The sequence below is a fragment of the Sminthopsis crassicaudata genome, chromosome 5 (assembly GCF_048593235.1).
Source record: "Sminthopsis crassicaudata isolate SCR6 chromosome 5, ASM4859323v1, whole genome shotgun sequence".
Lineage (NCBI taxonomy): Eukaryota > Metazoa > Chordata > Mammalia > Dasyuromorphia > Dasyuridae > Sminthopsis > Sminthopsis crassicaudata.
The window spans coordinates 99969691-99985927 of record NC_133621.1 but is presented as its reverse complement, the minus strand read 5'-3'; the positions used below and the strand labels follow the sequence as shown (position 1 = coordinate 99985927).

Here is a 16237-nt window from a genome sequence, read left to right as displayed (position 1 = left end):
TGGCTTTTAAGAAGCTCAACCCATCTCCAGGGCAGGTCTGTGGCTGCGAGAGAGAGAGAGAGAGAGAGAGAGAGAGAGAGAGAGAGAGAGAGAGAGAGAGAGAGAGAGAGAGAGAGAGAGAGAGAGAGAGAGTCAGATTTTTTTCCTCCAAAGGATAGAGGAGACATGATCTCATTTGTAGGTAGCAAGGGGAAAAAAAAACAACAGTAAATGGAAAAAACTGAGCTTTGATGGGGGAAGAGAGAGGAGGTATCTTGTTTATAGTTTAGAGCTCCAATTCTATTTTCCTTCTGAAGCTACAAGAGTCATTTTGTAGAAAGGCCCTAGTCTCTACACTGGATTCTTAATCAGTTTGAGCCTGATTACCATAGCCTGGTTGTATTAGGCACAGATTTCTTCAACTCTTAAGAAACAGTTAAATGTCAATACAAGTTTCCTAAGCTCAATAATCTTTGTAGCAGAATATATTCTCTGCCTTGAATGAAGGCAAACATCTCTCCCTTTGATTAGGTAAACTTTATTTATGATGACCTTGAGCTAGAAGACTTTCCATGTGTGTTCTTTTTTTAAACTTAACTCTGTGTATTTGAATTTTTACAGTGTTGCTTTTAAAACTTCATGTATGCAACATTCTTCAATCCTTCCTTTCTCCAATTTTTTTTATAGGACCTCTGTTGTGATATAGGAACTTTCCAATGAGAAAAATTTCTGCCAATTCCTGTTAGCTGCTGACCAGCATTTCATAGTCTTAGTGAATTGTTTGGGGACATCAAGAGGTGGAGGACCACCTAGACAGCTTGTGTCAAAGGCTAAACTTAAGCCCAGTAATTCCTGACTACCAGAGCTGTCTCTCTAGCTATTCAACCATACGACCTCTTTTCTTCCCCCATGGAGTCAAGAAAATGTATTTTATTCCTGGCTTTCCCCACCAGCCTCCGATAATCTATTATCATTTTAGTGACATAACTCTTAACCAGACCCAAAGATTTCTCCATTACTTTAAAGCAGGTTATTTCTTCAAGAAACCTGAATCTTTGTAAATTGCAAAGAATAAAGGTATGTAGCCTCTATCTAATCCTTTGTCCAAGAGTGTGTTTTTGGGAAGTGATGGGGTAAACCATTGCATATAATGCCACATTTGTGTGTGTATATTGTCCAGTTTTACTAAATTGTTTTCCTTTTTTGTTTTTTGTTTTCCTTTTGTTTTCCTTATTTTTTTTTCCTGCTGCATTTGAGGTTAAGTGACTTGCCCAGCTAGGAAGTGTTAAGTGTCTGAGGCCAGATTTGAACTCAGATCCTCCTGACTTCAGGTTTGGTGCTCTATCCACTGCACAACCTATCTGCCCTCCTTTTACTTTTTAAAAGAAAATTTTTTGTCATTAGGGAGGGCTCTCTGGGAGCCGAAAGAAAAGGGATACAGAGAAAAATTTTGATATCAATAGCTCCCTCATCTATAAAATGAGTTGGAGAAAGAAATGACAAACCACTTTAATATCTTTATCAAGAATGGAGTCATGAAGAGTTGGGCATGACTGAACAATAACAAATTTGTACAAAAAAAGAAACGGTTCATTCAGATATAAACTTATCCATATTCACAATCTTTGTTCACAAATCTAAAATTCAAAAGAATCTCAGGATAGAAGAAAAAACATATTAATTAGGTGCTCTCTGTGTACAAGTGGCATAAATACAAGCAAAGAAAGACCAGCCTCTGACCTCAAAGAACTTACATATCAATGAGAAAAGGCAAGAAATGAGGGAAGGAATGAGGGATACTTTGTGTAGAAGCCAGGAATCCACCTTATTGAAGAAAAAAGACCAGCCAGATCTGTTCACAAAGGAAGGCTTCAAGATACCTCATCCTTGTTCTGAGTGGTTGGCAAATCCCTCCTTTAGGGAGAGAGAACTATCCTCTCTCAGAGAGATCTTAGGTCTCTCTCCACAAACAAGCCACACCTGATGAACAGGAGGAGCCCTAGAGCTCTTAATCCCACAGATGCTCCACCCCAATGTAGCAGAGCTCTAGCCTTCAGAGATATCTCCCTCCTGTCCTGAGACCACTATGGAAAGTAGATTCTTAGGCTGGCTGACGGTTTGCCTCCTAGGAACAGGTGAGTCCTCAGGCCAGAAGAACAGGTCATGGATTTTGAAACTTTTTATTTTGGTTGTAATATTAGCTTTCCTCTTGAAGCTTCTCTCTCCTCCCACCACAGGTTTGACAGATTGCAGTGTTCTTCAAACCCCAAGATACCTGGTCAAAGGCAGAGGAGAAGTAGCAATATTGAAATGTGATCAGGATCATAATTATGATGATATGTACTGGTACCAACAGAAACCAGGACGGGAGCTAAAGCAACTTCTCCGTTACTTTAAGTTGTCAGATGTTACCAAAGAAAAGGATGTCTCTGAAAATTTCCAAGCCTCCCGGCCAAACATTAACTTCTGTTACCTTAATATCAGTTCCCTGAGTTTGGAAGACTCAGCTACATACTTTTGTTCAGTCAGCTTACACAGTGCTGTAGAAGCATTTTTAGTGGGGACATAAACCTCTCTCTTAATTTATGCCCACCAACACTGGCTTGTAAGGAGTCTTCTCCATGCAAGTTGGTTTGTGGTTACAGTAACTTCCTTTACAGAAAGAAGTTAAGTTAGTCCCTAAAAGCATGGATGGAAAGCACATGGAGCATAATTAATAGAGAAGCAGGTGTTGAGTCAAAAGTGACTCTTGATAAAGTCACTCTAAGTTTTGATATGAATGAGTATGGTGATTAGGAATGGCTGTGAATCTGAGCTGAGCAGCCAGGCTATACAATAGAATGCCAGGTTTGAAATCAGGAAAACTAATTTGAGTTCAAATCTGGTCTCAGACACTTACCCCTGTTTGCCTCAGTTTCTTTATCAGTAAAATGAGTTGGAGAAAGAAATGGCAAATCACTCCAGTATCTTTGCCAAGAAAACTCTAAATGGCATCATGAAGAGTCAAAGGTGACTGAAAAATGATTGAACAAGCAGGGAAGGCAGATGAAGAAAGGGCAAAAGTGCTAAGAGAGGAGCAGAATCTAATATCAGATCAAATAAATAAAAGGACAGAGTTTGTGATTCTCAGAACTATAGAATTTCAAAGACAAAAGAGCCCTGCCAGATCAGTGAATCATAAATTTAGAGCTTTATGGGACTCTAAATATTATCTGTCTATTGTGACCTGTTCCTTTTGCAAATGTGAAAAAATGGAAGCCTCCAAAGATACCAAAATGTCTAAGATCATGAATAAGCTACATATTGGTAGGGTGAGGACCTACATGTTCCTATTCCTGTTACAGAAGGGCCTTTCCACTTAACTCATTTGGATAAAAGAGTTAAAAAGATGGAGTAGGATAAGAATTGAAGATGAAGGGAATGGAATTGTAATTTCTCTCTGAAAAATGAAGCTAGGGAAGAGAAAAGGAAAACCGTGTTGATAAAGTATTTCTTAGTTAAGCCCTTTCCCTCCTACGTAAAATATTATAGACAAACTTATAAAGAATATACAGAAGGATAAGGAAATAAAGATTAGGAAAGTTAGTCTGGTGTAGAGATGGAGAGGAAGGTTAGGGCAAAATTTGGGGGCAGATAGCTACTTGTTCAGAAATTTAAAATTTATTTTCCTAGATCCTGGGAAGCCACTAAAATATTTATTAGCACAGAAAGGAAAAGGGGTGTACCATGAGAAGAATGTGTTAAAATGTGTTGAGAAAGTATCTCTCCTCCATTTCTCTGTGAGATATAAACACCTAAATGTGTATGGGAGTCTATGGGAAATATCACATCACAGAGAGACACAACCAATAGGAGACTAGGAAGCCTCAGATAATAACTATATTCTAGAAGCCAGGAGATACCTCATGCATTTCTTGTCACCATTATGGATACCAAGTTCTTCTGCTGGGTGGTCATTTGTGTCCTGAAGGAAGGTGAGTCTTGAGCACAAGTGGGAAATCCTTATCTTGGATTTGCCAGACTTAGATTCAAACTTTCCTCCTTTGGACCTCTAGATCTCTGTCTCCTTACTCCACAGGCTTTGCAGATGCTGGAGTTTTTCAGACCCCAAGAAGCCTGGTCAAAGAGAGGAAACAAAAGGTGGTTCTGAGATGTGATCCAATGAAAGGACATAATTATGTGTACTGGTATCAATGGCTCACAGGACAAAAGTTGACATTGTTGGAATATCGTGATGATAAACAAGTCATCCATAGTTCAGGAATATCCAAGCCCTTATTCTTTACTGAATGGCCCAGGGGCTTACCTTGTAGCCTGAACATCCAACCTGTAGAAATAGAGGATTCAGCCCTTTATTTCTGTGCCAGCAGCTTAACCACAGTGCTGCAAACTAACACCTGTCTATGTACAAATCTTCACCAACTCAGGAAATAGAAAAAACATGTCTATATGGATGGGGAAAAATCATTAAGAAAAAATTGTAGGTATCTAAACTAGGTTATGCTACTGTCTAGGAGAGGTACCAAGAAGAAGGAGAGAGAAAAATTTGGAACATAAGGTTTTGCAAAGGTGAATGTTGAAAACTATCTTTATATGTATTTGGAAAAAATATTATTAAAATATTAATTTTAATAAAATATTATTAAATATTATTAAAATATTATTAAAATCTGAGAAAAAAGAAAGAAAGAATTAAGAATATGGGCCATTTCCACTTGGCCACAAAATTATTGATTAATTAGGGGAAAAAAGAATTATCAACCCAAATCTACAATTCTAATGATCACTAGTTTGATCTCCATTTTCCTGAGACTGAAAGAAATTGGTCAACATGGCTGGCACACTGAGTAGATGATAAGAATGTGGTGGAACAAGATTCAGAGTTTGACTCAAATGATATCAGTGATAGAAGAAAGGTGCTACTCCTTCTTCCATCTTGGGATGTGGGAAGGACCAATAACTCTGTCATCAGTCACTGGGCTCCTAGCTTTCAGTGCCATTGAGAAACTTAGAGTTTCTTTTTATGGTGGGGGTCTCTAGAACAAAGCATCCCTTTATCTCCTTTGTTTTTCCTCACAGGAGTTCTACAGCAACTTATACTCTCCAGCCATTGTCACAGAAAGCATCAAAAGCTAATGAGACTTTAACCCAACAACCAAAGAGATTCCTAATGTAATCATCTCTAACAAACCCTGAGTGGTTCTTCCACCTAGATGTTTGGCTTCTGCTTTATCTCTTGTTCTTCTGGAAAGTTTTCATTTCTTGCGAATGACTATAGTTATAAAAATTATAATTTCATATGTGCATTAGCATAATGGAATCAATAATATAAAAATTATAATTCCCTATGTACATTAGCATAATGAAATCTAGTAATATAATATAAAAATGCTCCATAGGGAGCAGCTATAGCTCTTAGGGAAAGAATTATTTGGAGAATATTCCCTACATAACACATACTATTCATAGGATCTTGAGTATATCAATTCACCCATTTGAATTTCAGTTTTCCCATTTATAAATTGGGACCATAGTCACATAATCATAAAATCATAGAATTGTTAGAATCAAAGCAATATTCAGAAGATGTATGGTAGTAGAGGTTATAGAGTATTTAAGAATAATGAGCTCAAAATCAAACAGACTGCTCAAATCCTGCCTCAGATACTTATTAGTTATATCATCTTGGGCAAGTTACTTAATCTGTGTCCACTTCAGTTTCCTCATCCATAAAATGAGGATAATAATAGCACCTAGGTCCCAAAGTTGTCCTAAGATAAAATATGATAATATATGTAAAATCCTTTGCAAACCTTAAACTGTTAATTAAATGCTAATAATCAGGTGGTGGCAGTGGGTAGGCCCAGAGTCAAAAAGATTCATTTTCCTGGGTTCATACCTGCTTCAGAAACTTACTAGTTTTGTGATTCTGGGAAGGTCACTTAACTCTATTATCTCAGTTTCCTCATCTGTAAAATGAGCTGGAGAAGGAAATGACAAATCATTCAAATATCTTTGCCAAGAAAACTCCAAATACAATCATGAAGAGTTGAACATAACTAATTAACTAAACAACAACAACAGTGATAATTATGATCAAGGAATCAATATTGGGATTCAAATAAAAAGTGATGCTTATTATCCATATGACTTTAGGAAATTGTTTTAGCCTCTCTGAAATGCAATTTCCATTCTGGAAAATAAAGTGGTTATACATAGAATTATAAGGACCATTTGTGAGCAATAGAACAGGGCAGTTTCAATGATAACTGTTATTTGGATCAATACCAAGTATTACAAAGTTTGTTTTGATTGAGAGCCTCAAATATCTTCACCTCAGATTCCAGAAAACATGATATTCAAGAAAGCAGGAATTTTCTCTTGCTGCAATCTGTCAGAGTAAAGGGCTCTCCCCACTGAGTGTCTCCTGGTATGGGACACAGTAGATAGAGGCAACTCCCTGGCTCAAACAAGAGAGGTGGCCATCCCTTCAATGACTTTTTAGTTTCTTTCTACATATAAGGACAGTGAAATATTTTCAATGAATTGTCTCACTTCATCAAAACTCTTACATTTCCATTTTTCAGATTGTATACAATTTAGAGCTATAAGGAATGAGGGAAACTATCTAGTATACCTTTCTTATATTATAAAAGAAGGAACTGAAATATCATCAGCCCTTTGCTTCCAAATAGTCTTCTCTACACTATTCAAGATGGACATTTTATAACTTTTGTTCTTAACACACTCTGAAGGGTCAAACTGTACAATCATTTTTCTTGGTCAAGCCTTCCTCCCTAGTGCAGAATCCAAACCAATTTTAGTTCAGTTGAAGTCTACTTCCTACAAACTCAGTCTTTAGTAAAGATATATATTTGTTAGGCAGATTCTCCTAGGCAGAACTGTTTGTTAACAAATAAAGGCAAGAGATTCCTTACTATTCTTGCTCCTAATTCTGTCTTTGGGACTGGCATTTCCTCAAATTCTGGGATTTGATACAATTTTCCTGTCAATCAATCATTAAGCACATGTCAGAGTCATTGTACTAAGTGCTGGGGATAAAAATTCAAGAATGATATATTTGAATGTAAGGACATATGGCCAGGAGAGACAAACTAAATTAACAGAAAGTCATTGCAGAAGGGGCACTAATTATGTTGAGGGAATCAGCTGAAAACTTCAGACGTATACAACAACTATCTTTAAGTATTTGAGGAGATGTCATATAGAAGAATTGAATGTGTATTTTCTTGGAAATAGAAAATGGAAAAGGAACAATCAATGGGAGTTAAGGAGATGCAGATTGATTACCCAGAAGACTGGGTTGGAGCTAGAAAAGGTGTGTTTCAAATACTCCTACAAATTATGTAATAAAGACAAACATAATTTTCTTCTTTGGATTTAGCTTCTTCCCTATAAAAGGGGTGATGGTGGTCTTCATCATGATTGTCTTAGATTAGGTAATCATGAAGGTTAGATTAACTATTCCTGCCTTTATGAGGTAGCAGATCCTTCTTCTGGATGTCTTCTTGGATACAGGTGAGCTTTGTACCATTGGGAAACCTCCAACATGGACTTGGTAAATATAAGTATTATTTTTCTTTACCATGTGTAAAGGTCCGGAATTGTAAAGGTCCGGTCGTCTCTTAGTTGTCCTTGGGGACTGCCATCTCAACTCAATCCCAGACTAGACTAACTCCTTGCCCTCCTGCCCTCCTCTTTTATCCTTTTTTTTCATTATATAATCTTTTTTAAATTAATTTTATAATTATAATGTTTTTTGACAGTACATATGCATAGGTAATTTTTTTTACAACATTATCCCAGAATTCATATGCAACAACAAAAGGTCAAGAATTTCAAGGGAAGTAATGAAAAAAAAAATTAAATGTAGGTGGTCAAGCTGTACCTGATCTAGAACTATATTATAAAGCAACAGTCACCAAAACCATTTGGTATTGGCTAAGAAATAGACTAGTTGATCAGTGGCATAGATTAGGTTCACAGGGCAAGATAGTGAATAAAAATAGCAATCTAGTGTTTGACAAACCCAAAGATCCCAACTTTTGGGATAAGAATTCATTACTTGACAAAAACTGCTGGGAAAACAGGAAATTAGTATGGCAGAAACTAGGCATGGACCCACATTTAACACCACATACTAAGATAAGATCAAAATGGGTCCAAGATTTAGGCATAAAGAATGAGATCATAAATAAACTTGAGGAACATAGGATAGTTTACCTCTCAGACTTGTGGAGGAGGAAGGAATTTGTGTCCAAAGGAGAACTAGAGACCATTATTGATCACAAAATAGAAAATTTTGATTACACCAAATTAAAAAGTTTCTGCACAAACAAAACTAATGCAAACAAGATTAGAAGGGAAGTAACAAATTGGGAAAACATTTTTACAATTAAAGGTTCTGATAAAGGCCTCATCTCCAAAATATACAGAGAATTGACTCAAATTTATAAAAAATCAAGCCATTCTCCAATTGAAAAATGGTCAAAGGATATTAACAATTTTCAGATGATGAAATTAAAACTATTTCCACTCATGAAAGAGTGTTCTAAATCACTACTGATCAGAGAAATGCAAATTAAGACAACTCTGAGATACCACTACACACCTGTCAGATTGGCTAATATGACAGGAACAAATAATGATAAATGTTGGAGGGGATATGGGAAAACTGGGACACTGATGCATTGTTGATGGAGTTGTGAAAGAATCCAGCCATTCTGGAGAGCAATTTGAAACTATGCCCCCAAAGTTATCAAACTGTGCATACCCTTTGATCCAGCAGTGCATCCCAAGGAAATACTAAAGAAGGGAAAGGGACCTGTTTGTGCCAAAATGTTTGTGACAGCCATTTTTGTAGTGTCTAGAAACTGGAAAATGAATGGATGTCCATCAACTGGAGAATGGTTGGGTAAATTATGGTATATGAATGTTATGGAATATTATTGTTCTGTAAAAATGACCAGCAGGATGATTTCAGAAAGGCTTGGAGTGACTTACATCAACTGATGCTGAGTGAAACGAGCAGAACTAGGAGATCATTATACACTTCAACAATGATACTGTATGAAGATGTATTCTGATGGAAGTGGATATCTTCAACATGGAGAAGAGCTAATCCAATTCCAATTGATCAATGATGGACAGAATCAGCTACACCCAGAAAAGGAACACTGGGAAGTGAGTGTAAACTGTTAGCATTTTGTTTTTTGTTTTTTGTTTTTCTTCCCAGATTATTTTTACCTTCCGAATACAATTCTTCCTTTGCAACAACAACAAAATTCGCTTCTGCACATACATATTGTACCAAGCATATATTATAAGATATTTAATATGTATGGAAATGCCTGTCATCTAGGGGAGGGAGTAGAGGGAAGGAGGAGAAAAATTCGGAACAGAAGGGAGTACAAGGGATAATGTTGTAAAAAAAAATACCTCCTCTTTTATCTTAGCAGAGATTGTAGTGAGAACTCAACAGGGCTTGTGAGAAAATACTTCAACCAATGAACTTGCTCCTTTTAAAGGTTGTATAAACTGCTTTTCAGAATTTCAAAGGTGTAAACTCCCCCTAAGGCTGGAGCTAAAGGTATGAATTCTGAGCTGGAGAATTGCCCAGACAACCTGAGTTCTCACCTTGTAATCCTAACAACCATGTTCCTCAGATTCTCCTTCTACAGGTCTTATGAGTTTTGGGATCACTGAATTTCTCAAGCACCTGATCACAGAGAAGGGATAGGCAGTGGTCCTGAAATGTGACCCTTCATTTCTAGACATCTTTATCCCTGTTAGGCCAAAGAAAAGGGGAGGAGACAGTATCTGTTGAACAATAGAGATCAGATTGATTCTATTCTCAGCTAAATGACTTGAAGGATTATATTCTATCCTGAAGATTCAATATAGACTCAAATTCCAGGATATGTTGCTTGGAAATGACAATGGGAACTGTTTTCTGGGAATTCTCATTGACAACTCAAAAGATCTGAGGGAGCCCCAGGACCTAAGTCATCATTGCAGAAGTAATCAGATGATTTCTCATGGGTTACCATGAATTACTTTGCAAAATTACAATCCAATAAGGCATACCAGAACTTTAATTTGAAAATCCAAAAGTTTCTGGATTTTTTTTCTGATTATTTTCTTATTTTGGTGACAATGGCTTGAAGATTATTGATTCTCCTCATAGTAACTCTTTGTAACAAAGTCTCATTTCAAGTTCTCTTAGTACAATTAAAATTGTCTTTTGGAGTTGAGAATTTTTTATTAATTTTGTTTGCTCATGAAAGGTCCTCTACTAGTGCTCTTAAGTATAAGCAGAAAAAGAGTGGCAAAGGTAACCAGATGTGTTTATTTAGAGTAATTATGTTAGGAGCTATCTCCCTAAGTTTGCTCTAAAAGAATTCTTTACTAAATTAGCTAATGACAACAGTTAAGTAGTGCAGTATATACCTATAATTGGGAAGAACTGTGTTCAAATTAGGCCTCAGGCACTTACTAGATGCCTGGTCCTGGGCAAATCACTTAATTCTTTGTCTCAGTTTCCTTATTTGTAAAATGATCTGGAGAAGAAAATGGCAAACCATTTCATTATTTTTTCCAAGAAAACTGCAAATGTTTCACAAAGACTCAGACAAAACTTAAATAACTGAACAATGACAAACCAGTTAAATTTAAACATTAAAGACTTCCAAATCATAAATTCTATCTAGCTACCATGGGATAAGTGGATGTTCTTACTGTAGGAGAAAACAAGAAATATGATTTTAAATTGAAGCACAAAAGACAAACCACAAGGGAAATTCAAGAAACTGTATTTTATGAAGACAAAGGGAAATAAGCATAAATGAGGAAATTGATCAAATGCCAAAAAATCTTGAGGTAATTAAAGTTGAGAGCAACAAACACTTCCAAAATCAAGAGCCAATGGTATAAAGTTGTCAGGATGTCAAAGCTATGTCCAGCAAAGTAATTGATGATCAAAAAATAAAATTGGTGAAATTGAACATAGAAAAAAATGAATGAGTCCAAGAAGTTCAAAAAAGAAACTGCTTCTAAAGCTTCACAAGGAAGAAATTATAAGGCAATTGAAGGAAAATCTTAGAAGATCCCAACAATGCAATCATATCTCAATGTCAGAGTGATCTGGTCACGTCCAAGCTTCACACATACCACTGACCTGTGAGGGTGGCAGTGCTGATTTTAAAAACAGATCATGTGAGGCTTAAGAGAAGTTCGCAAATTAAAGTAACAGAATAAATATTTGACAAATTATCAGAATCAGCAATCAAGCAACAATTTTTATCTTGCCAGTGAAGTAAAGGATGGAAAGAGAAAGACCTTAAAAACAAAACCCAAGATGTTAACTCTTATCTTTTCTCCAAATTTTCCTAAATTTATAGAAATTACTTCTCTAATGAGATAATGCACATCATCTCTGCACAAAAAGCAGATTTTACAAGAGACTTTGCCAAATCTTGGACATTTGATGAACAAAGTCACTATTAGTTACTTGTCTTAATAACTATTTTGATAATTCCAACTTAGGCCTACTCCCAGAAATAACTTTCAGTTCCATAAATGATCCTACAAAAGAGACTCAAACTCCAAGAGCAAAAAATACAATTCTTTATTAGATCATGGTGTATAAAATCTCTACTCATGTTACTTGCCCTAATAGAGTATAATAATAGAGTATAAACCCCATAAAGACAGAGTGTCTTAATTTTTCTTTGAATCCCTCAGATGGCATTAATAGTTACTTAGCTCTCTCCTGCTGTATTTTAACCAATGTTCACAAAAATCCATTTCTAAAATGTATTTGAAAGAGAAGTATCATTATCTCTTCAAAATATCTTAGAAAATCATATCCTGGGATCTCTGAGTACTTCTTTTTTTTTTTTTTTTTTTTTTTTTTTTTGCAAAATAAAACTTATCCAAAGGGGGGGGGGGAAAGATTACTATATTATGAAAACTTTGAAGGCACGTGTCTTATTTTATTGTTTATATGCATTGCTTTGGGTGAAATGTCACTTAATAAATATTTGTTGGATGCAACTGGGTTAAATTGAAAACTTATGTCTTATTTTATTATTGTATTCCCAATGCGCTGGATAAAACAATCACTTAATAAATATTTCTTGGATGCAATAAATTTAAAAAAGTAATTTTTGTAGAATAAGTTTTAAGAATATAAACATATGTAATTAATTTAGCTCTCATTTTTATAGATCTTAACACATTAAATTAACATTTTTTTCTGATTACAGTTAGATATTTTCCTATTCATTAACTTAAGTTTAATTACTTCTTCATTTTCCCATTAATCACTTTAAAGATGAACACTTTAAATTCTTTTTTTTTTTGACATTTGTCTAAAATTTCACTGAGACACTACTCCCTGATTCCTGAAGTTAATCTCTGTAGTTTTCTTTATAGTAGTTGTGTTTAGAACTCCTAACTTCTCCCTCACTTAATTATTAAAGGGATGCCCTGAAGCTTTGTATCCTATAAATAAATATATAACAACAATAACAAATGTAAAGTGATTTAGAAAGACAATAGAAACAGAATAAATCAAGAAGAATCTACATCTACACAATGATAAATACTGAACTGGCTCTTGAAAGAGATGGAATGAATTGAGCCTTGATGAATTGCTTAGACTCTTAATGTATTCATATAATCACAGAGCCAAGAGACTGATACCATTTGTGCTTACAAAAGAATTGAAGTTTCCCTACCTTGTTCCATAGAGACTGCTCTTCTCTGGAAGTAGAAGTGACAGAGATAATGACATCAGAGAGAAATCATGCTCATTGAAGCTGTTGATCACAGATCTCTACTTTCAGAAACTAGAGCCCTGAGCTGGTGAGATGGTCCATTCTTGCTTTGTCTCTGACATGGACATCAGGTTCTTTCATTGGGTTTCCATTTTTCTACTGGGAGCAGGTGAGATCTGAGGCCACTGGAAACCCTACGCTTATCAGTTATTGATGTTCCTTTTTCTGACTTAATGCTTCTATCTCTTTCTCATGCAGGATTTACCAATTCTGGGATCATCCAGGTCCCCAAACAGCTTATTACAAAAACAAGCCAGACAGTGACACTGACCTGTGTCCCTCTTTTTGGACACTTTGGTCTTTACTGGTACCGACAGATCCCAGGGAAGGAAATGGAGTCACTGGCATACTTACAGAACAATAAGGCTTTTGATATCACTGGATTGCCAAAACATAGATTCCTTATTGATTGGCCTAAAGGATCACCCTCAACACTGAAGATCCAACCCACAGAGTCCTGGGACTCTGCTGTCTATCTCTGTTCTGCCATCTAACCACAGCATTGCAGAGTCATTTCTTTTCTGTACACAAATTCTCTTTCTTTTCCCTCCACACTGTTCCCTAGTCCCAGGCAGGGCTCCTCCCAGTTCCTCCCTCCCAGGAAGAGGAAGTAGGGTTATAGCATCAACCTCAGGAGCCTTTTGTAGAGTGGGGTAGAGCATTAACTCTTAAATGTGGGACGTTGATTGTTTATTATATGACAACCAAAGTGTCTACCAGCTCTAAATCTCTGGTCCTATGGAACTTTTGCATCATCCTTTACAAAAAGTATTAGGTGCTGGGATTGTGGGTTACTCTGTCAAAGGTGGCAGAGCCATCTCCCAGTATTTTTTAACCACCAACGGCTTTTTATTTGTGATTAAAGATTATTCTCTCCTGCATCCTCTCCCTCTCCACTCTCCTTTTTTATCCCAATTTCTTTATACAAACTTATTCCTAACACATGCTCAGGTCAGTCTTCTAGAATGCACTGAATCAATGTCCATCATTACACCCAGAGCCACATTAGGGAGGGGTGATTTCATCTTTGATTCAGTGGGAAATATTTAAAAGATGCCTGACAACACTGCCCATGACTTTGCCCACCTAGTCTACCTTGTATCATAGACAAGAAGAAGACTTAAATCTCCTTAGCAGGTAAGCTTCCTCATGGTCAAACCCCAATTAAACCTACAATTTGCTCCTATCCTATACATTGCTACTTGTCCCAGGTCCAATAAAAGGTCTGATTATGAATTATTAACTAGGATTATTCAATTTACAAATGATAATTAAGTACTTGCTATGAACAAGGGACTCTGCTGGGCATTGAAATGCCACAAATGACTAGAGATAGGAGTAATGGAGGATAGAAAAGCATTTGGATGGCATAGTAGATAGAGTATTGGACCTGTGTCAAGGAGACCTGAGTTCAAGTCCAATTTCAGATACCAACTGGCTATGTAACCCTTGGCAAGGGACTAATTTTTTATTTGCCTTAGTTTTTTTACTTGTAAAATGAGGAGAGAGACAACAAATACCACCCAGGGTTGTTGTGTGGATAAAATAGCAGAGTATTCATAAGGTACTTTGTAATCCTTAAAGTACTATATAAATGCAAACACATGAATCCAGTGAATCCAATGAATCCAAATGAATCCAAGTTCTCTGTGTGTGTATATGTTTCTATCTCTATCTCTTCCACCTCCATCTAGGGAGAATTCTCTAACTGAGGTACCTATTATACTCTGGACATGATTACTTTACGAAAATCAATCAATCAATAAGCACCTACTATGTGTACTGGGAATGCAAAAAGCATCCAATATGTGCACTGATAATACAAAAACCAAGAAAAAACAGCCCCTTGAGGATCTTATATTATGAAAATATGGAAAAAATGACTGATTTATATGCGATTTTGTGAAGAAAAAGATTTATAAATACTATGTTATTGATTGCAGTAGCAATTCAGTGAGATATGTAGTATTTGAAGAAGGGGAAGTTATTCTGGATTTATGGAGAAAATACTGACCTTCCTGACTCTGAATAACTGCAACAAGAGGAAGAATTGGTACAAGTTGAGTTATAATTATGTCAATGCTGAGTAAAATGACAGACATCCACCAGAGAGCAGAAGAGAACATTGGGTAAAATTCACCAAGATAAAAGAACCGACATTTCAATTGATCACAGTCTCTCCTTTGAGAAAGAAGTACAATCTTCAAGAAGATGCTAAGTCTTCTATTACTTCTAGGACCCAGTATGTGCCAGAAATCCTGGGGATCTGGGGATGAAGTCATGATGGGATGAAGTGCATGCTCTATATGAGAGCTAGAGAGCATTAAGGGAGGGCAATTGTGTGGTAAGGGAGATTTGGATGGCCAGGTTACCAACAAGAGCGAGAAAATGGGGTTTGAGGGATACTAGAGAAATGAGATAGTGAAGAGAAAAAAAATTCCATTATGGATATTTGTCTGATTGCTACTTTAGATGCCTGCAATATTGATGTTCTTTATCTCTCAAGGTTCAGGTCTTGGGGCTCTCATAGCTCAGCAACCAAGCAGAGATATCTGGAAGAAAGGATCTTCTGCACTGATCCATTGTCATCAAATTGACAGCCAATTAACTTTCATGTACTGGTATCGTCAGCTTCCCCAACAGAGCTTGGTACTGATTGCTACTGCCAACGAGGGCACCACAGCCAGCTATGAGAAGGAGTTTGATGAAACTAAGTTTCTCATCAATCGCCCAGATAGAAAATCCTCTACGCTTGAAGTAAATGATTTGAGTCCCAAAGACAGTGGCATCTATTTTTGCAGTGCCAGTGACACAGAATGTGACTTGAATGAGACATTAGATCAAGAACCATTTCTCTTTCTCTTCCCACAGTTGGCCTATCTGGGAACACTGAAGGAGGCAACAGTTTTGGCTGAGACAACAAAGTAAATTGTAGAATCAGTAGGTGAGGTGGGGGTAGAAAATCTTAATTCATATGATGAAAAGAGACCACTTACAAAAGACTTTCAGAAAGACTATAAAGGACTCCTAGTAATTTAACATAAATAAAGCCCAAGAAACAAACATTATACAATTCCCCAATAAATAAATAGTAAAAGATATATATATATGTATATATATATGTGCATATATATGAACAATTTCTAAAAGAATAATCGCAAACTACCAAGACCCTAATGAAATATTTCTCTAAATATATAATGATAAAATTAATTCCAAATGAAGCAATTCTGATATTCTACTTCACACTCAACAAATTAGCAGAGATGACAAAAGACAGAAATGTTAGAGAAGCTATGAGAATAGAGATGTATAAATATACTATCAATAGAGCTGTAAATTAGTTCATCTCTTCTAGAAAACTATTTTAAATTTTGTGAGAAAAATAAAAAAAAACC

The 16237-nt window shown here is 36.2% G+C and overlaps 1 long non-coding RNA gene across 1 annotated transcript in view; it reads right to left on the bottom strand.

Moving 5' to 3' along the window:
* Nucleotides 1–12820, bottom strand: part of LOC141542963 (uncharacterized) — a 33549-nt gene extending 20729 nt beyond the window's left edge. The window contains exons 1-2 of the long non-coding RNA XR_012482285.1: nucleotides 12741–12820; nucleotides 3882–4095 (exon numbers count right to left, since the gene is read on the bottom strand). This is a non-coding gene — a long non-coding RNA (uncharacterized LOC141542963). The remainder of the gene's footprint in view (nucleotides 1–3881; nucleotides 4096–12740) is intronic.
* Nucleotides 12821–16237: the final 3417 nt, after the last annotated feature.